The following is a 20,900-nucleotide window of genomic DNA, read 5'->3' on the forward strand; positions in this document are numbered from 1 at the left end:
CTAGCATCATCAATCTTCAATGCGAATGTGTGTGAGATTATAACGTCTCGTCTTGACAATATTTTTCAATATAGCAACTTTTCTTTATGTTCAACCCACGTGGGGTGTACTTTGTGAGACCAGTACCACGTGCTTATACAACTGTTTGACCCATCAGGTTAATAGTATGACGATAGTAACCAGTTCGAGGTTTTTCTTTTGTAAACTGCGTTTCGACGTAATTTATTTTAATTATCAAACTTATTGTGGAGTTACACTCTTTGAGTAAACCAAGTTGAACACGTGAAGCATGTGGTGTAAGCATCAAAGTAGCTCTCAGCTATTCTTTTCGGGAAGATTTCGCATACAGTTAGTATGAATTTAGTATACCAATGTGTGATAATTTCATGACGGCAGGATTGTGTTACGAACGTAACTTCTTTGGGTGAAAATTGAATCGGTTGGTTGTGGTTAATTTCCTCTTCCATATGTTTCAACGTTCTTCGTGTGTTATTTTATGAATGCAGTGTTGTATGCAGTCTCCCAATCTTGGCTCCATATTTGATGTGTTCTCTAAGATTACAAACTCACATTTTCACAATCCTAAATAAGGCACCAGTTTAGTTATGAATCAAGTTTAATACATACATACATACATATATATACATATATATATATCACCAGTTGTTGTAAGATGACTATTAAAAGATTATAATTAATGTTAGTCTGGTTGGCAATTTGGTAAACTAGACTGGATACCTGGTGAAACAGTGGCTCAGTAATGCGAGGATAACTTCCCCAGATAGCTCACAGCTTTAAACCCGCTTTTATTATGTTGAGTATCAGCATCGCTTTCAGAACAACTTGATGCATCAACCTTACAACTGAAATAATCTTTTGGTATTTTTCCACCGGCTAAATATTTCTTCTCGAGCATGAGGTCTCTGATTATTATTTGCAATTGCCCACACACGCGCGCGAGACAATTATTTCTTACCACTTTTAACAACTGGTTGTAGTCCGAGTCGTGGTTCTGGACTCGATCAAGAACTGAAAATGAAAATCTTGAAATCACGTCTGCTGCTGCTGCGTCAGTCGGCTGTGGAGAAAATGTTTATTATAATTTTAGCGGCCGAATTCTTCGCTTCCGCGAATTTTATGAATTACGATTGCCACGTAATGGCGTCTAGGGCTGCAGCGGCGGCTGCAATTGTTGCGCTGAAAATTACTCAGAATCTTGGTATTTAGAGGAAGCGAACGTAAGATAGGGCTCACCTCTTACAAATAAAAGCGACAAAAACATTAAACTTATTACCAGATTAATAGTACGATTGAGCTTACATTCGATAGCAGCGAACCAATATGTCCGACTTGTAACACGACAGACAAGGGAGAGAGTGAACAGACAAAAAAAAAATACAAATGAATACAGAGGGCTTTTCACTCTTCGCAATCGACAGTCTCTTCAGTATTTTATGTAATAATAATAATAATAATACACATAAGAAAAATTATCTACCGTCTGAGAGGTCAGTATTCACACACAACATAATATTATGTGTCGAGATAAAATCTCTCGTCCACTTTATTTTTTTTAAATATCACGTTCGACTTTTTTGCAATATTTCTCACTGGGGACGGCACAGGACCAACGCATTATTGACTTGTCTTGAATAAATCATCCAATTTTTCTGAGATTGCAATTATTTGTTTGTGTACATATGCCCATGACATCTATCGATTTCCATCGCATGCCAATAAATCAATCGTGGTGCGTCTTTCTTGCTTATTTCTGCGAGTGTAAGTTAATGTGCTTGGGTGATTGACTTAAGTTCAGTTTAAACGGAAGTAACAGATATCTCTCGTTTTGTGAGTCTGAGACGGGCTGTGTGGATAATGCTCGAAAACCATCACTAATTGCAAACAACTTAACACCGGTAACTTATATCGACGTCTATCGATGTCTATAGAGCGGAACAATTGGCTATCAGATTACTAAAACTCGAAGCAAAAGAAACTTAGCTTCAACAGCACAGAGGGTACCAAAAACGTGAAGGCTTTTAACGCTTTAGACTTTACAGTGTCTCAGAGTCCCATTCGTAGTGATGTAACAGTGATATGTCAAATACACAAGTTGCAGCTATTTCCAAAGGCATTCCAACGCCTGACAGCTGTCTCCGTGAGTGTGCATTTGTTTATATAAGAGTTAAAGGAGGATGAATAATTCTGTGAAAGTTTCAAAACGTTCCATCACATTGGTAAGAAGAATGGAGTTGCAGTACCTAGCGTAATCGAGATTGAGTTCACATGCAGTAACACTCGCATCTCACAGTAACTTTTTTAATTATTGATTTATCTATATTTTCGAAGAATAAAGTGTTATAAAATAATTGTCTTAATTTAATCGTGCGAACGTTACATGATTAAAAATGCAACTTTGTGTTATCAGTTAAACATTAAGATTATGGGGTTATCATTTAAACAAACCATAAATACACTACTGGCCATTAAAATTGCTACTGCACGAGGATGACGTGCTACTGGCGCGAAATTTAACAGACAGGAAGAAGATGCTGTGGTATGCAAATGATTAGCTTTTCAGAGCATTCACACAAGGTTGGCGCCGGTGGCGACACCTACAACGTGCTGACATGAGGGAAGTTTCCAACCGATTTCTCATACACAAACAGCAGTAGACCGGCGTTGCCTGGTGAAACGTTGTTGTGATGCCTCGTGTAAGGAGGAGAAATGCGGACCATCACGTTTTAGACTTTGATAAAGGTCGGATTGTAGCCTATCACGATTGCGGTTTATCGTATCGTGACACTGCTGCTCGCGTTAGTCGAGATCCAATGGCTGTTAGCAGAATACGGAATCGGTGGGTTCAGGAGGGTAATTAGGAACGCCGTGCTGGATCCCAACGGCCTCGTATCACCAGCAGTCGAGATGACAGGCATCTTATCCGCACGGCTGTAACATTTCGTGCAGCCACATCTCGATCCCTGAGTCAACAGTTCGACGACGTTTGGAAGACAACCATCTGCACGCACAGTTCGACGACGTTTGCAGCAGCACGGACTATCAGCTCGGAGACCGTGGCTGCGGTTACCCTTGACGCTGCATCACAGACAGGAGCGCCTGCGATGGTGTACTTGACGACGAACCTGGGTGCACGAATGGCAAAACGTCATTTTTTTCGGATGACTCCAGGTTCTGTTTACAGCATCATGTGGTCGTATACGTGTTTGGCGACATCGCGGTGAACGAACATTTGAAGCGTGTATTCGTCATCGCCATACTGGCGTATCACCCGGCATTTCAGATGTGTTACATGTGGCTCTACCCTTCATTCGATCCCTGCGAAACCCTACATTTCAGCAGGATAATGCACGAACGCATGTTTCAGGTCCTGTACGGGCCTTTCTGGATACAGAAAATGTTCGACTGCTGCCCTGGCCAGCACATTCTCCAGATCTCTCACCAACTGAAAACGTCTGGTCAGTGGTGGCCGAGCAACTGGCTCGTCACAATACGCCGGTCACTACTCTCGATGAACTGTGGTATCGTGTTGAAGCTGCACGGGCAGCTGTACCTGTACACGCCATCCGAGCTCTGTTTGACTCCCAATGCCAAGGCGTATCGAGGTCTTTATTACGGTCAGAGGTGGTTGTTCTGGGTGCTGGTTTCTTAGGATCTATGCACACAAATTGTGTGAAAATGTAATCAGATGTTAGTTCTAATATAATACATTTGTCCAATGAATGCCAGTTTATCATCTGCATTTCTTCTTGGTGTAGCATTTTTAACGGCCAGTAGTGTAGTTATTAGCGGCCGATTAAATGCGTTAAAAATAATGGCGATCTTCCAGAAGATGGAATGTAACGAAAGAGCTGCTTTCTCTGGTGTAGTTGTGTATTCCCTCTGAGCGGCCCACGTGTTGGCAGAGGCAGAGGGGTGGACTTAACTGCGCCCGGCTGACGGACACGTGCCGACCGAGACTCCTCCTGCAACCTGGGCTCAGCTGTCCGCCATGTTCTCCCCAAAGAATAAGATATTCACACTGGTTTACGTACGAGTTGCGATGCGAGTCGACATTTCTGTTTAAATCTACCGAAGAACTCGTCGTAAATATGGGTGGCTGCTCAGCTATTGACTGCACAAACTGTTGGAAAAATGGCTTTCGCATGTTTGGATATAATATGACCCTGAATGGAGAACAAGATGGGCCGTAGACTGCCAGAGAAACAATAGGGAACCACCCGTCGCTCCGTTGTGTAATGGAAATATACGCAAACACACGTACACCTCGTTATAGACGTGAAACCAGTTGTATGCAATTGCGTATCTTCCCAGTCGAAAACTGTACTGCAGCAGTTCGTCTCAAAATTCCTGTGATGTTTTTGCAGTTAGAAATGCGGAGAGGAATATTTTTGATGTATATATACGTCTTATCATGGCCATACCGGCAGAAACGGAGTAATGGTTAACCCCATTTCTTATATAAGCTCGGTAGACCGGATGATAATTAAGATATTTTTATGGCGGGCTGGTAAGTGTGAGGGAACTTGGACAAGTAACATAACCCTCAAAGAATAAAGTTTTTACCTCAACTCAAAAAGCAACATATATCATGAACTCCGTAAAATGAGCACTGGTTAAATGACAGATGAAACTGTTGTTGTTGTTGTGGTCTTCAGTCCCGAGACTGGTTTGATGCAGCTCTCCATGCTACTCTATCCTGTGCAAGCTTCTTCATCTCCCAGTACCTACTGCAACCTACATCCTGCTGAATCTGCTTAGTGTATTCATCTCTTGGTCTCCCCCTAAGATTTTTACCCTCCACGCTTCCCTCCAATGCTAAATTGGTGATCCCTTGATGGCTCAGAACATGTCCTACCAACCGATCCCTTCTTCTGGTCAAGTTGTGCCACAAACTTCTCTTCTCCCCAATCCTATTCAATACCTCCTCATTAGTTATGTTATCTACCCATCTAATCTTCAGCATTCTTCTGTAGCACCACATTTCGAAAGCTTCTATTCTCTTCTTGTCCAAACTATTTACCGTCCATGTTTCACTTCCATACATGGCAACACTCAATACAAATACTTTCAGAAATGACTTCCTGACACTTAAATCTATATTCGATGTTAACAAATTTCTCTTCTTCAGAAACGCTTTCCTTGCCATTGCCAGTCTACATTTTATATCCTCTCTACTTCGACCATCATCAGTTATTTTGCTCCCCAAATAGCAAAACTCCTATACTACTTTATGTGTCTTATTTCCTAATCTAATAGCCTCAACATCACCCGACTTAATTCGACTACATTCCATTATCCTCGTTTTGCTTTTGTTGATGTTCATCTTATATCCTCCCTTCAAGACACCATCCATTCCGTTCAACTGCTCTTCCAAGTCCTTTGCTGTCTCTGACAGAATTACAATGTCATCGGCGAACCTCAAAGTTTTTATTTCTTCTCCATGGATTTTAATACCTACTAGAAACGTAGGTTTGCCTTTCCTTAATCTTTCTTCTAAGATAAGTCGTAAGGTCAGTATTGCCTCACGTGTTCCAGTATTTCTACGGAATCCAAACTGATCTTCCCCGAGGTCGGCTTCTACTAGTTTTTCCATTCGTCTGTAAAGAATTCGTGTTAGTATTTTGCAGCTGTGGCTTATTAAACTGATTCTTCGGTAATTTTCACATCTGTCAACACCTGCTTTCTTTGGGATTGGAATTATTATATTCTTCTTGAAGTCTGAGGGTATTTCGCTTGTTTCATACATCTTGCCTTCCAGATGGTAGAGTTTTGTCAGGACTGGCTCTCCCAAGGCCGTCAGTAGATCCAATGGAATGTTGTCTACTCCGGCGGCCTTGTTTCGACTCAGGTCTTTCAGTGCTCTGTCAAAGTCTTCACGCAGTATCGCATCTCCCATTTCATCTTCATCTACATCCTCTTCCATTTCCATAATATTGTCCTCGAGTACATCGCCCTTGTATAGACCCTCTATATACTCCTTCCACCTTTCTGCTTTCCCTTCTTTGCTTAGAACTGGGTTTCCATCTGAGCTCTTGATGTAAGCAGTATCTATCTTACCCCTAGTGAGATAAGCCTCTACACCCTTACATTTGTCCTCTAGCCATCCCTGCTTAGCCATTTTGCACTTCCTGTCAATCTCATTTTTGAGACGTTTGTATTCCTTTCTGCCTGCTTCATTTACTGCATTTTTATATTTTCTCCTTTCATCAATTAAATTCAATATTTCTTCTATTACCCAAGGATTTCTATTAGCCCTCGTCTTTTTACCAACTTGATCCTCTGCTGCCTTTACTACTTCATCCCTCAAAGCTACCCATTCTTCTTCTACTGTATTTCTTTCCCCCATTCCTGTCAATTGTTCTCTTATGCTCTCCCTGAAACTCTGTACAACCTCTGGTTCTTTCAGTTTATCCAGGTCCCATCTCCTTAAATTCCCACCTTTTTGCAGTTTCTTCAGTTTCAATCTGCACTTCATAACCAATAGATTGTGGTCAGAGTCCACATCTGCCCCTGGAAATGTCTTACAATTTAAAACCTGGTTCGCAAATCTCTGTCTTACCATTATATAATCTATCTGATACCTTTTAGTATCTCCAGGGTTCTTCCATGATTCTTAAACCAAGTGTTAGGTATGATTAAGTTATGCTCTGTGCAAAATTCTACCAGGCGGCTTCCTCTTTTATTTGTTAGCCCGAATCCATATTCACCTACTACGTTTCCTTCTCTTCCTTTTCCTACATTCAAATTCCATTCACCCATGACTATTAAATTTTCGTCTCCCTTGACTATCTGAATAATTTCTTATATTTCATCATACATTTCTTCAATTTCTTCGTCATCTGCAGAGCTAGTTGGCATATAAACTTGTACTACTGTAGTAGGTGTGGGCTTCGTATCTATCTTGGCCACAATAATGCGTTCACTGTTTGTAGTAGCTTACCCGCATTCCTACTTTCCTATTCATTATTAAACCTACTCCTGCATTACCCCTATTTGACTTTGTGTTTATAACCCTGTAGTCACCTGACCAGAAGTCTTGTTCCTCCTTCCACCGAACTTCACTAATTCCCACTATATCTAACTTTAACCTATCCATTTCCCTTTTTAAATTTTCTAACCTACCTGCCCGATTAAGGGATCTGACATTCCACGCTCCGATCCGTAGAACGCCAGATTTCTTTCTCCTGATAACGACATCCTTTTGAGTAGTCCCCGCCCGGAGATCCGAATGGGAGACTATTTTACCTCCGTAATATTTTACCCAAGAGGACTCCATCATCATTTAATCATACAGTAAAGCTGCATGCCCTCGGGAAAAATTACGACCGTAATTTCCCCTTGCTTTCAGCCGTTCGCAGTACCAGCACAGCAAGGCCATTTTGGTTAGTGTTACAAGGCCAGATGAGTCAATCATCCAGACTGTTGCCCCTGCAACTACTGAAAAGGCTGCTGCCCCTCTTCAGGAACCACACATTTGTCTGGCCTCTCAACAGATACCCCTCCGTTGTGGTTGCACCTACGGTACGGCCATCTGTATCGCTGAGGCACGCAAGCCTCCCCACCAACGGCAAGGTCCATGGTTAATGGGGGGGGAGGGGGGATGAAACTATTAATAAAAATTCATTTCACTGTAACATGAAACTATGCTTTCCCCCATCCCTGTACAATAAAAATGTGGCATTTCCTAAAAAAACCTACTTTTGAACAAAAAAACATAAACACCTCTCTTACAAGTAACCATATTCAGGTAAAATTAATAAATAGCCACAGGTTGTTACAGCATAACACCCAATTCCAATCCCAAAGAAAGCAGGTGTTGACAAGTGAGAAAATTACCGAACTATCAGTTTAATAAGTCACAGCTGCAAAATACTGACACGAATTCTGCACAGATGAATGGAAAAACTGGTAGAAGCCGACCTCAGGGAAGATCAGATTGGATTCAGTCGAAATGTTGCAACACACGAGGCAATGCCGACCCTACGGCTTATCTTAGAAGAAAGATTAAGGAACGGCAAACCTACTTTTCTAGCATTTGTAGACTTAGAGAAAGCTTTTGACAATGTTGACTGGATTACTCTCTTTCAAATTATGAAGGTGGCAGGGGTCAAATACGGGGAGCGAAAGGCTATTTACAATTTGTACAGAAGCCACATGGCAGAGTTGAGGGGCATGAAAGGGAAGCAGCGGTTGGGAAGGGAGTGAGACAGGGTTGTAGCCTGTCCCCAACGTTATTAAATCTGTCTGTTGAGCAAGCAGTAAGGGAAACAAAAGAAAAATTCGGAGTATGAATTAAAATCCATGGAAAAGAAATAGAAACGTCGAGGTTCGCCGATGACATTCTAATTCTGTCAGAGACAGGAAAGGACCTGGAAGAGCAGCTGAAGGGAATGGACAGTGTCTTGAAAGGAGGATATAAGATGAACATCAACAAAAGCAAAACGAGGATAATGGAATGTAGTCGAATTAAATAGGGTGATGCTGCGGGAATTAGATTAGAAAAATAGGCGCTTAACGTAGTAAATGAGTTTTGATATTTGGGGAGCAAAATAACTGATGATGGTCGAAGTAGACAGGATATAAGATGTAGACTGGCAATGGCAAGGAAAGCGTTTGTGAAGAAGAGAAATTTGTTAACATCGAATATAGATTTAAGTGTCAGGAAATCCTTTCTGAAATTATTCGTTTGGAGTGTAGCCATTATGGAAGTGAAACATGGACGATAAATAGTTTAGACGTGAAGCAGCTTTCGAAATGTGGTGCTACAGTAGAATGCTGAAGATTAGATGGGTAGATCACATAACTAATGAGGAGGTACTGAATAGAGTTGGGGAGAAGGGGAGTTTGTGGCACAACTTGATTAAAAGAAGGGATCGGTTGGTAGGACACATTTTGAGGCATCAAGGGATCACCAAGTTAGTATTCGAGGGAAGCATGGAGGGTAAAAACCACAGGGGGAGACCAAGGGATGATTACACTAAGCAGATTCAGAAGGCTGTAGGTTGCAGTAGTTAGAGATGAACAACCTTGCACAGGATAGGGTGTGATGGAGAACTGTATCAAACCAGTCTCTAGACTGAAGACCATAACAATAACAACAACGACAACAACAACAGCCGTATTTGAAGACATTGGTACGTAAGTTGTGAGGCTACGTTTCTGTAGCCGTATAACGTTACATTTCAATTTTGCTGTTATATTAAAAGGGCATTCAAAATATCTGTATAAACATTAATTATTGTGTGGTTCACTTCACACGTGCAGTATCAAATATCTTACAAGGAAGATCGTATGAAGTTTTGTGAATACATTAACTACCCTTAAGGTAAACACTGCTGGAACGTCAGGGAGACGGAGAAAACACGGCGGACGCCTCAGCCCGTCACCTGGCAGCTGTAGTGCGGGCGCCGGCCGCGGGCGGCGCTGGCATCGTCGCTCCGTGACGTCAGCGCCGCGCCGCGCCGCGCGCCTCAGCTGTTGCCGCGGATCAGTCGTGACGTAGCGGCCACGCGGTTAGCAGTGCGACGAGCAGACACGCCTGTCCCTGGGAATACCGGAGAAAGGTAGGCGGCTAGCTGGCGTCTACTAAATATATAAGCGAGCTGCTAGTGTCGTTCTGCGTGTACGCATTGCTGCTTGCCTCGTGACACAGCAACTGCTCGTGTCTGCTGTAATGTCGCTCTTGTTCTGGTGTCTTAAGAAAAACTAGAATCTGTACGAAGAACAGTGCAGTAGGTTTCCGTGCCGACCGTTTAACAATTTATCCCTCGGTACTCGTCGCCCAGTTAGGCCTTGCCGTACGTGGGCGACGTCTGGATACGCAGCAGAATCTGGCGACAAGCTCGGATGTCGTGCGTGCGAGCGGGCGACTATGTCCCGTTACAAGATGGCTGCTCAGAGCCAACCAGCTGTTTCTATAAAACGGCGCCCCTAAACTGCAGAGCACTGTATCGGGGGAGTAAGGTTACAAAAATAGGTTTACTTAAGAAAATAAAGCGAAAAGGAATGCTGTGCGTGAAATTTACAAAGGGAGGAATCTCCGTGCAGAATTTCATAAATATCAACTACGAAAATCATCAGACAAATTCTTCGAATACAGGTGAATGAGCAGAGCAGCATTCCACTGTCTCTTTAATAAATTAAAGGCGAGTGTTTCTCTTTTACATGATCAAGAACTTTTAACAGCCAATAAATGCGGAAGAATGACTACCGTAAATACACAGATATTAAACGCGGCCGTAGACGGGAAATGCCTTTGCAGTCGCTGCCATCAGCCGCCGCGCCGAGTGTCAACTTTGTTTGCGCGTACAGATAGAAATACACAGATTATCAGCGAGCTGTGGTGTGGTGGTAGCGTTACAGATGATTATGGCTTCGAAGAGGCTGTGGGTTCCATCCCAGCTTGCTCTTAAACTAACTCAGTTACAATTCTGTGTACCAAGCTTTATGTATCCCGTTTACACTGCATCGCTAAGTATATTTTTAATGTCTTCCCAAAGAACTTGATCTTTAAGTGTATACACACCTATCCCAGTACATCACACACATTAAATTCCTAATTACAAGGAACAATGAAATTTTACAGATATTTGATGATGCGAACGTAATTAATCAGCAGTCAGTCTTAGGGCCAAGCGTTTCAATTAATCTAAAGAGTCTGTAACAGTAAAGCATACCAAATATTTGAAAAGAAAAGTCAAACGTTTTGTGTAATGATTTGTCTAAAAGTATGAAATAAATATCAGGCAAACGTTTGTGCAACTCATTTTCTCTTCACTATTTCGAGAGTCATTCAAAGGCACATAGAACGTTTCTCTGCTCTACTTATTTCTTTTACACAAATCATTTCACAGAATATTTTACTGATTTCTTTCATTTTTTTTAATTTCAAGTTTTATTCAGAAAGCATGATCTTACTGACTCCTCGTTTGCCTTCCTAATGTACTTGATTCGAAGGAAGCCTTTTTGACATTTAAATGCCGCACCAATATCTTTTTATGTGCAAAGTAGCTAGGCCTTGAATACACACAATTTTTGATACTTCATGTACATAGCTTGGCAGCAGCTTTTCGCGAAATATTTCAATTTTGCCTCAACTCATTAATTAAGCTTTCGTTAATTACTCTGATTACTTTCAAGCAGTTAAATATTTTCATGCAAAACTAGACCTCACGCTGGTCACTTGGCTACCCCATTTACCTGTTTCTTTATTTGGCTATGAAAATACGGACAAAACCTCATGGTGTAATTTATAGGGAGTCTTGTTTTCGCTCTGCTCAAGCGTTTACAAAAACGTATCGAGTATTAATCATACGATAAAATAGTCCTTTCTGCATGCTGTCATTTCCAAAAATCGTCTTGAACCATTTATGAGGTTTTTACAACCACTTGATTTCCGATGCGCAGGAAAGGTTCGGACGCGCCGCGAGCGACCCGTCCGCGGGTATAACAACCAATACATCAAGAATGAAAAGCAGTCCGGTCTCAACTTTAAATACAATTTAGATCTACTGGTTGCATTTCAGACGCAATAATGTGTGGCCTGAAATGAACTTTACGGAAAGTCTACGCAATGTGATTTAACCTCCGCAAATTCTTAAAAATTTCGTGCAGCCATGTACTCAATTTCGTGCAGCGCAGTAACAATGACGAATAACGAAAATAAATTCAGAACTTTGTCGAGCAAAGATGTCAAGCTATAAGATGCGGAAGAAGACGCGTGGCTGTCGCTCTGAGAGATTCAAACACGTCTGAATCAAACGTCGCCAGTTGCAGGCGGGACACAGACGTCGCTCACGTAGGACACTTCTGGAACCATAACTGCGGTTGTGGTTTGTCGCCTGAAGCTGTCGGTCGCTTCTGTCGCTTACGTAAGACGCGGTCTTCGCCACTGAATCGTTCAGGCGTGAGCCGGGGCAACAGACAATGAACACAAAATGGCGCCTTATTCTGTTGCGAAGTGTACAGAAGTGCCGTTGTCGCGTTGTGCAAAATTGCCGTGACTCAGATATTTAAAATGAGCGCGGCGCGTTTCTGTCCGTGCCTCTGCGTCGAAACGTCAGCCGACCTCTTGTGTATTAGTAAAGCGCTGTCCTGGAAGCCGTTACCAGTTGCCCGCGGTTTCCAGGGTCAACAAAAATAATGTTTTTAATATTTCGCGTGATTATTGACGAATTTAAAAATGCTGTCAAAGTATGTTCGTTAAGAGTAGTAAACTTATGTTAACGGTTTAACACGTAAGACAAACAGTACAGTTAGAAACTCTGTGCTTGTCTTGAGGAAGAGTAGTAACTTTTGGTCGCTGATTCTCCTTGCCCCCTCCCCCCTTCCCAATGAAGAAAGGAGGAAATTTTTCGGTGTTGATCCGTCACTTCAGCATCACGTCAAACTTCTCTAGTGCTATCCCTTTTCGCAACACACTTGTCAGATGTAAGGTTTGTTTGAGCTGTTACCGGAGAGGACTGGGAGTATTACCTGGGGCAATTGTTTTATCATATTGTACCCAGATAAGGAATGCAAATCAGGAAGCAGTTCCTGGCGTAAATCGTTTCAAAACTATACACTACAGTTCAAAGTACCCCAACATTTTACTAATGTGGTGACTTAAAGATAGATTTTATAGTTCGTTTTCTGGAAATACGGAAGCGTCCGATCCCACCCGTCTGCTTTGACCCATGACGTCACAAATATGGCGGAAACAAAAACAAACACACACACTTTCCACAAGAAGCCTAATGACACTAACGGGACAAGCGCGGGAAATGGGGTGTTTTGGGTGGGGGGCAAACTAAATATAAACAAATTTAGACGCCTTGCGTAGCTACAACGTGTAAGTGAAGACAGCCATGCATGAATACCCACCCACCTCCCCAGGGGTCGTAACCCCTGCAACCCATAGAAGATAAAGATGCTTCAGTAGCTGATTAGTGTTTTTTGTCTTAAAAAAAAATCTCACGGGATAGAACGAACAGATCAGAAAGATAAATATAATAAACTAAAACAGAAATTCGAGGAAACAGATAATTAAAATAAGTAATAAGTGTTTTTAAATTTTAAAAAAAATCTCACGAGATAGAACGAACAGATCAGAAAAGTAAATAAAATAAGATAAAACAGAACTGGAGACAGCCACACTCAAACCAAACTCCGCGCCGTCATGACGTCACACACAACACCCTTACGTCACGGGTCAAAGCCGACGCGTGGGATCGGACGCTTCTGTCGACCCCGTTTTCTGCATTCTTGTTATGTAGCATTTCCCATCAGGTTTACATCTGCACAACACTGCAACAAAGCTAGTAAGAAGGAATACAAATTTCTTGCAAGAAATAAAAGGAGTAGGCCCTAGTGTGGCTTACACCAGAATAAAGGAGACTGAATTATTTCTATTTCAAAATGTGTAAAAAATTAACAAGATTGTCTGTGAGGCGAAGAAACTCTACAACTGACAGCGTGTATTCCTCTAGGAATAAATAAGAAGCTATGTGGTTAGTTAAAATAATAAAACACGGTATGCTGCCAGTCTACACTTTAGCATAGAATGGCGCTCCGTAAATTTAAGATACAAACAACAAAAACTAAGAAATAACCTCAAACCTAGAGAAAGTACTAGAGAACTGTCTCGTCATTGTGTTTCATGGAAGGCAGATTTGTAAATACCGAAATGATACTTAGTGAAATAAATGTTATTAATTTATTGAATATTCATTTTTACTTACAAATTTTCACACTAAATGTTGAACGTGTCCCCCCTGTTGTTGAATACACAATTCAAGTCGTCTAATCGTGTTTTCAAACATAAGGTGTAACGTTTCTTCTGTAACGGAAGCAGTGGAAGTGGATATTGCAGTTTTCACTTCATCGATGGCTTTTGGACGGTTTTTATAGACATTGGCTTTCGCTGCACCCCAGAGGAAAATGTCAGGTGGTGTTAGCCCAGGCGATCGTGGAGGCCAAAGTCCCTGTTGAAATTACGCGATCACCAAAAACATCCACGAGCAGACACATTGAAACGCGAGCTGTATGGGCGGTTGCACCATCTTGTTCAAAATAACCATTCAGTATTTCACGTGACACAAGTTCTCCTATGAGTAGGTACAGAATATCACTGCAGTATCGTTGTGCGTTTGTTTCGTTGAAAAATATCGGACCCACAGTCCGACGTCTAGAAATTGCAATCCAAACTCCTATTTTCACAGAATGAAGTGGTTCCTCGTGGATGCACAGTGGATTTGCAGTACTCCACATACGAGAATTTTGCGATAAATGAAACCGCCCCTCATCAGTGAAAAACGTTTCATTACGAATATCCCTTTTATTTTCTTGAACGAAATTTTTGAACCATGTTTCAATAATGCAGTCTCTTGCCATGATCAGTATTTTTCAGTTCTTGCACGACTGTCACTTAGTATGGAATTTTGGCCGGCCGCGGTGGCCGTGTGGTTCTAGGCGCTCCAGTCCGGAGCCACGCTGCTTCTACGGTCGCAGGTTCGAATCCTGCCTCGGGCACGGATGTGTGTGATGTCCTTAGGTTAGTTAGGTTTAAGTAGTTCTTAAGTTCTAGGGGACTGATGACCACAGCAGTTGAGTCCCATAGTGCTCAGAGCCATTTGAACCATTTTTAGTATGGAATTTTTTCCTTACAGCTGTGTGAGTCGCCCCGACACTAACATCGATTTCGTGGGCGAGTTTTCTTACTGACTTGTTCGGACTCGTGGACATTTTATCGGGAATATCGAGTAGTTTATCCTCTGACCAAACGGTAGGACGACCACTTGTCGGTGTATCTGTCACTGAACCCGTACTTCGAAATTTGTTAATCAAATCTCGCACAGTATCGCGTCGTAGGAGTGTCGTCTCCGGGAAAACTGAATTAAATGTTTGACGAACTGAAACTGTGTATTTACCGCCAGCTTTGAACACTTGTTCGACTAAAAAAAAAGGTTCTTCAGTGGTTAGCATTTTCACAGCGGCAAAAACGAAACGAACAAAGGAAGTAAACTTGAACGTTCACGTCGACACGTAACGACACACACCAACGATGATACTGACGCTGGCCGAGATAACCGAAAGAGTGGAATGTCGGCAGAGTCCGCTTGAAGTAACCAAGGCAGGCAAACAATCAAACGGGACGCGCGGCTAACAATCATACGGCACTGCGGAGAGACTTTTTGTTGGTTGGCCTGTCTGTTTCTTAGGTGGAAAGCACAGACTTGCGTTTTCGTAGGGTTAGGCCGTAAGTTATTATTTTTGTGGAACCGTCCTAGTTCTTCCAGTGATTATTTTCGACTTCATGGAAATCCTTTCCCTGGGTGGTCAATGCGACACCATCCGCGTACAGAAAACTCCTGGTGTACCGCAGGAGTGGTTGATCATTCGCCGTATACGTGTTAAAGAGTATAGGGGCCTGGGGTAGCCGTCCTTCAAATTCCACGAAAAATATCAAGTTGATAAGGAAGTTGGCTATTAAGGTGGTTAGTCATTAGTGATGTCATGAAACTTTTTCAGGAGTAATTTATGGTCCACAGTGTCGTACGCAGCAGACAGGTCAACGAAGGCCACGCCGGTTAGCGTACGTGATTCAGAACAGTCTTCGATGTACTGGTCTGTGATGTGCAGCTCGTACCCGGTCTAAAGCCGGCCTGTTGAGGTATCAGCGCAGAGTCAATTGTTTCTGTCAAGCGGTTCAAACTCATTCTCTCCCAGATTTTATACAAAGGGCAAAGAAGAGGTATGGGACGGTAGTTCTTACGGTCATCGTTCTCTTTACCGGGTTTAAGGACTGCGATGACATGAACTTTCCGCAAGACTTTGGGGATCCTACCAGAACGTAAGCAGTTGTTGAAAAGATCTAGAATCCATTTTAGTGTTGCAGAACCAAAAAGTTTCATTTGCTCTTTCCTAAGACCATCCAGCCCAGCAGCCTTTGCTGTTTTAATCTTACTCTGCAGCTCTTCCGAGTAGAAAGGTCTAGACAGGTCGGTAACAAAAGTATGCATGTCATTAGACTTTGGCTTGATGTTTCGCTTATCTGATTTCCCATTTAATAATAGTTGATGGGTAATATCGTTAGCTGTTATGTTTGCAGGAAGGGTCGCGCTAGCAGGGTCATTATTAAGGCGTCTGAGAAGTTTCCAGGCTTTCTTGCTGAAGTCAGTTTCCTCCATAAGCTTGATCCACTGATCCAACTTGGCGGCTGATATTGATTCGAGTAACTGCAGTCGACGAGACATTGTTTCTTCGCCAAAATGGTCTTGCTCAAATGCTGTGTAATAGCGATCAAGATCTGATGATGCTATCTCAGGGGAGAGTCCTTGCCCGCATTTAGTTCGACATCCACGAGGGATGGACAATCTAGAAGATTTGTTCACAGCTCTTACGAAACGATCGTATTGCTCAGGGTGTGTGTTACCTGTTCATCAAGAAGAGTTGTAAACTTATTCCAGTTTGCTTTTTTAAACTTATACCGACGGCGAAATGGAACAGACCGTGGACGTATTGCAGCCAAGATCTGACACGTGATTGGTCTATGTTGAGATATGAGGAGATCCGCAAAACGACATTATGCGAATTGTGAGTCCGCCTCGATGCAAAACTCTTTGTTATTTATTTACTTACTGGGTGATGAAAAAGTCAGTATAAATTTGAAAACTGAATAAATCACGGAATAATGTAGATAGAGAGGTACACAAATTGACACACATGCTTGGAATGACATGGGTTTTTATTAGAACCAAAAAATGTCCGACAGATGGCGCTTCGATTCATCTGATCAGCATAACAAGTAGCATAACAAAGTAAGACAAAGCAAAGATGATGATCTTTACAGGAAATGCTGAATATATCCACCATCATTCCTCAACAAGAGCTGTAGTCGAGGAATAATGTTGTGAACGGCACTGTAAAACATGTCCGGAGCTATGGTGAGGCATTGGCGCCGGATGTTGTCTTTCAGCATCTCTAGAGATGTCGGTCGATCGCGATACACTTGCGACTTCAGGTAATCCCAAAGCCAATAATCGCACGGACTGAGGTCTGGGGACCTGGGAGGCCAGGCATGACGAAAGTGGCGGCTGAGCACACGATCGTCACCAAACGAAGCTCGCAAGAGATCTTTCACGCATCTAGCAATACTTTTATTTTTCTTTTGTTCTAATAAAACCTCATGTCGTTCCAAGCATGTGTCAGTTTTTACCTCTCTATCTACATTATTCCGTGGTTTATTAAGTTTTCAAATTGATACCGACTCTTTGATCACCCGGTACTTCTGTATTCCACAGACTAGTTTCAGCCACAAATATCGCCATCATCAGTGGGTCCTTTAAATCTAAAACACGCAGAAAATAACGCAGTTATAAACGCTGTAACGCGTTATTACATTTGTACTGTTGGTTTTCTGAATATAGTTTTCTGTGGGTACTTTGATACTGTCTTACTGTACGCCATAGCACGCTCTTCAGAACTGATGTCGCTGTTTGCAGCGCATCTTCTGTGCTTTCTCTGTTGCCGCTTTTCTCGGCGTACATCTCGTCATCCGCGACGGAGTGAGCGGCTGTTAGTGAACAAACACTCAAGCGTGAACCTAGGTATCTCAGCGCTATACATTTGTAATTGCGGTAGTGTTGTGGATACAGTTTCGGTGCGTACTAGGCGGTCACTTAGTTTATCGTGTACTCACGTTAGTTGGACGGCTTGCAGCAAATTTTATACACAGAAAAAGCAAAACTTTCGCAGTTTGTTTACGATCCAAAACATTACGCCATCTTGCTGTTCGCGAGTTGCGAGAAGGCTGTGAAACCTGTGGCGGGAGCCGTCACGAGGTGTGTTCCTCATGTCTGTCTCCGTGTTTTCTTTTTGCGGGTGTGTGCTTTATGTTCTGTGTCCTAGGTCACTTCTCTCAGTGTTTTGTTGCAAAGTGCTGTGTTTTCGTCTATTACGTTCTTCCCTTCCACTACAGCCTTTTGAATGCAGTAATTTTCATCTGTTGTTAGCTGTCGGTATAGACTGTTGCTGTTTATTTTGCTCTCGATATTAATGGGGTTATGGTTTTTCTTCAGTCGGTGTTCTGCGAGAGCTGAATGTTCGCCGCCACGCGCTTTTCAACTCTGGTGAACCTCGTTCGGAAATTCCTGCTCGTTTGCCCTATGTACTGGGCCTGACAGGAGTTAAACGTGAGCTGGTGTATTCCGGCATTGCTGAATTTGTCTGCGTTCTCTTGTCTGATCTTAGCCTTTTTTGAACTGTGTCGTTTGTTCTGGATGCTATTGAGATTCCGAGCTTTTTCAACATGTTTCCAATTCCATGTGATATTTTATTACTGTATGATAGTGCGTACCACCTGTGTCTTTTTTCCTGATGTGATGTGGTCTGTTGTGTTGTCTGTGTGTTCGGCCTCTGGGTTTTCAGACCCTTTGGTCGTATTCTTGGGTGCGTGGCCACTATTTTTGTGTTTCATTTTTACCTTGTTGTTGAGATTGTTTATGATGTCTTTTTTTAGTCGTTTGCAACGGCTATTTGTTTGATTATATTCAATTCCCGTGTGTAGTTTCGTGGTTCAAGAGGTGTTCTGTTTATCCTGTGGAGCATGTGTGTGTGAAACTGGCATATTTATGCTCTGTGGGATATCGATAACAGTGCCTGTGGACGTGGGAGAATTAATGGTGGTGGTTGTTTCTTGTGATCCAAGAAATTTAGTTTCCTGTTTTTCTTTTCCACTTCCACCGTGGAGTGGATTTGTGGGTGCAGTGTTGATGTTACTGTGTAGCTCTTCTGTCCTAATTTCGTTTCATGTGAAAGACAAACGATGATGTAGTCCACACATTGGTACCAGCACATTATTTTGAGCCCCTCTTGTTTTACATATTGTGTTTTCTATATGGTCTAAGAAAGTGTTGGCTAAGGTTCCACTGATGGGGGGGACCCCATGGCTCAAAACCACAAGAGACATAGTAAAGGAAACGGCAAAACTTCTGAAACTGAATTCATGTACACACACATACCCACAGAAGGAGCTGTAAACATTACAGAACAGCAGCTAAAATGCAAGTAATTCCCAGACAGACAAAAAAATGAAATCTCATGCATTCTTAGACTAATTACAGAACTACTTCACTTTCAACAGCTTCTGTTTGCTTTCCATTGAGTCTCCCATGGCTGGAGCTTTAGTCCTTCGTGGAGTCATCTTCCATAACCATTAACATGTTATGTACAAAGTCCCGAGACGGACCTTTTCTGCCTTTGAATTTTGAAATGGAAATCCCGTCGGGTAGACCGTTCGCCTGGTGCAAGTCTTTCGAGTTGACGTCACTTTGGCGACTTGCGTGTCGATGGGGATGAAATGGCGATGGATCAAATGGCTCTGAGCACTATGAGACTTAACTTCTGAGGTCATCAGTCCCCTAGAACTTAGAACTACTTAAACCTGACTAACGTAAGGACATCACAGACATCCATGCCCGAGGCAGGATTCGAACCTGCGGCCGTAGCGGTCTCGCGGTTCCAGGCTGAAGCGCCTAGAACCGCTCGGCCACACTGGCCGGCTAAAATGACGATGACAAGGACAACACAACACCCAGTCCTCGAGCGGAGGAAATCTCCGACCCAGCCGGGAATCGAACCCGGGCTGTTAGGTATGACATACCGTCGCGCTGACAATTTTGAAATACTAATGGCGCGGTCCGCGCCAGAGGCGACTGGGTGGGCCATTCCGGGGCGTCGCGCTGCTATTGGCTGACGCGCATGACGTCATCGGGAATACTGTTCCACCGCGAGAGTTTAACACCGGCCTTACGAGTTGAGCGTCGTTAAGTGCTGACGCATATTGTTATGCATCGTTCAAATGTAAAAATATTAAAAATAAAAACTTTTATATTATATAACAATAATAGAATAAAAGTAGAAAGATGGAGAGTTAAACCAGAGACAAAAGCCTGAAGAAACGGAACAAAATGGAGCGAATGAAGAAGAGCGAAATTCTCGCAAACAGTGAAAATCTGGTGGGCAAATAAAAAGAACCAGAACAAGAAGAAGAACGGAAAATGAACCATCTTTACTTAGCTTCTTCCACTCTGGGGGCTTTGCGACTAATAATAATAATAATAATAATAATAATAATAATAATAATACCCCAGAAGACATGACAATGTAGCAAAAATAATACATCAACAGCTTGCCTTACAACATAAACTTACAAAACACGTTCCCACATACAAGTATGAGCCACAAAATGTACTGGAGAATGATCAATACAAATTATACTGGAACAGAACCATTATAACAGATAAAACAACACCACATAACAAACCTGACATCATACTCACCAATAAAAAGAAGAAATTAACACAACTAATCGAAATATCCATACCCAATACAACAAATATACAAAAGAAAACAGGAGAAAAAATTGAAAAATACATCCAACTGGGTGAGGAAGTCAAGGACACATGGCATCAGGATAAAGTTGACATCATACCAATTATACTATCAACTACAGGAGTCATACCACACAATATCCGCCAGTACATCAACGCAATACAGCTACATCCAAACTTATATATACACCTACAGAAATACGTAATTATTGATCCATGTTCAATTACCCGAAAGTTCCTAAATGCAATATAACACATACCATACAGTTAAAAGGAAGTCACGCTTGATCAAGGTCCGCGTCACTTTCCATCTTTGACCAGACATAACGTCTGAGAAAAGAAAGAATAATAATAATAATAATATTAATAGCCACCTTAAAATAGATGAAGAGCTAACATGTTATTGCGTTCGTAAATACTCACTGTTGCCCAGGAAGATGACACAACCGACTGAAGATTTTTCTTCGCGGCAAGCTTTTTATGTGTTTTCTGTTTTAGTGTTTGTGTTCA

General features: G+C 42.2%; 1 protein-coding gene across 1 annotated transcript in view; it reads left to right on the top strand.

Annotated features, from left to right (window-relative positions):
* Positions 1–9,519: 9,519 nt before the first annotated feature.
* Positions 9,520–20,900, top strand: part of LOC124720173 (ankyrin-3-like) — a 43,960-nt gene continuing 32,579 nt past the window's right edge. The window contains exon 1 of the mRNA XM_047245499.1: positions 9,520–9,584. The gene's annotated coding sequence lies outside the window, so the exon portion shown is untranslated. The remainder of the gene's footprint in view (positions 9,585–20,900) is intronic.

The sequence above is a fragment of the Schistocerca piceifrons genome, chromosome 11 (assembly GCF_021461385.2).
Source record: "Schistocerca piceifrons isolate TAMUIC-IGC-003096 chromosome 11, iqSchPice1.1, whole genome shotgun sequence".
Taxonomy (NCBI): domain Eukaryota; kingdom Metazoa; phylum Arthropoda; class Insecta; order Orthoptera; family Acrididae; genus Schistocerca; species Schistocerca piceifrons.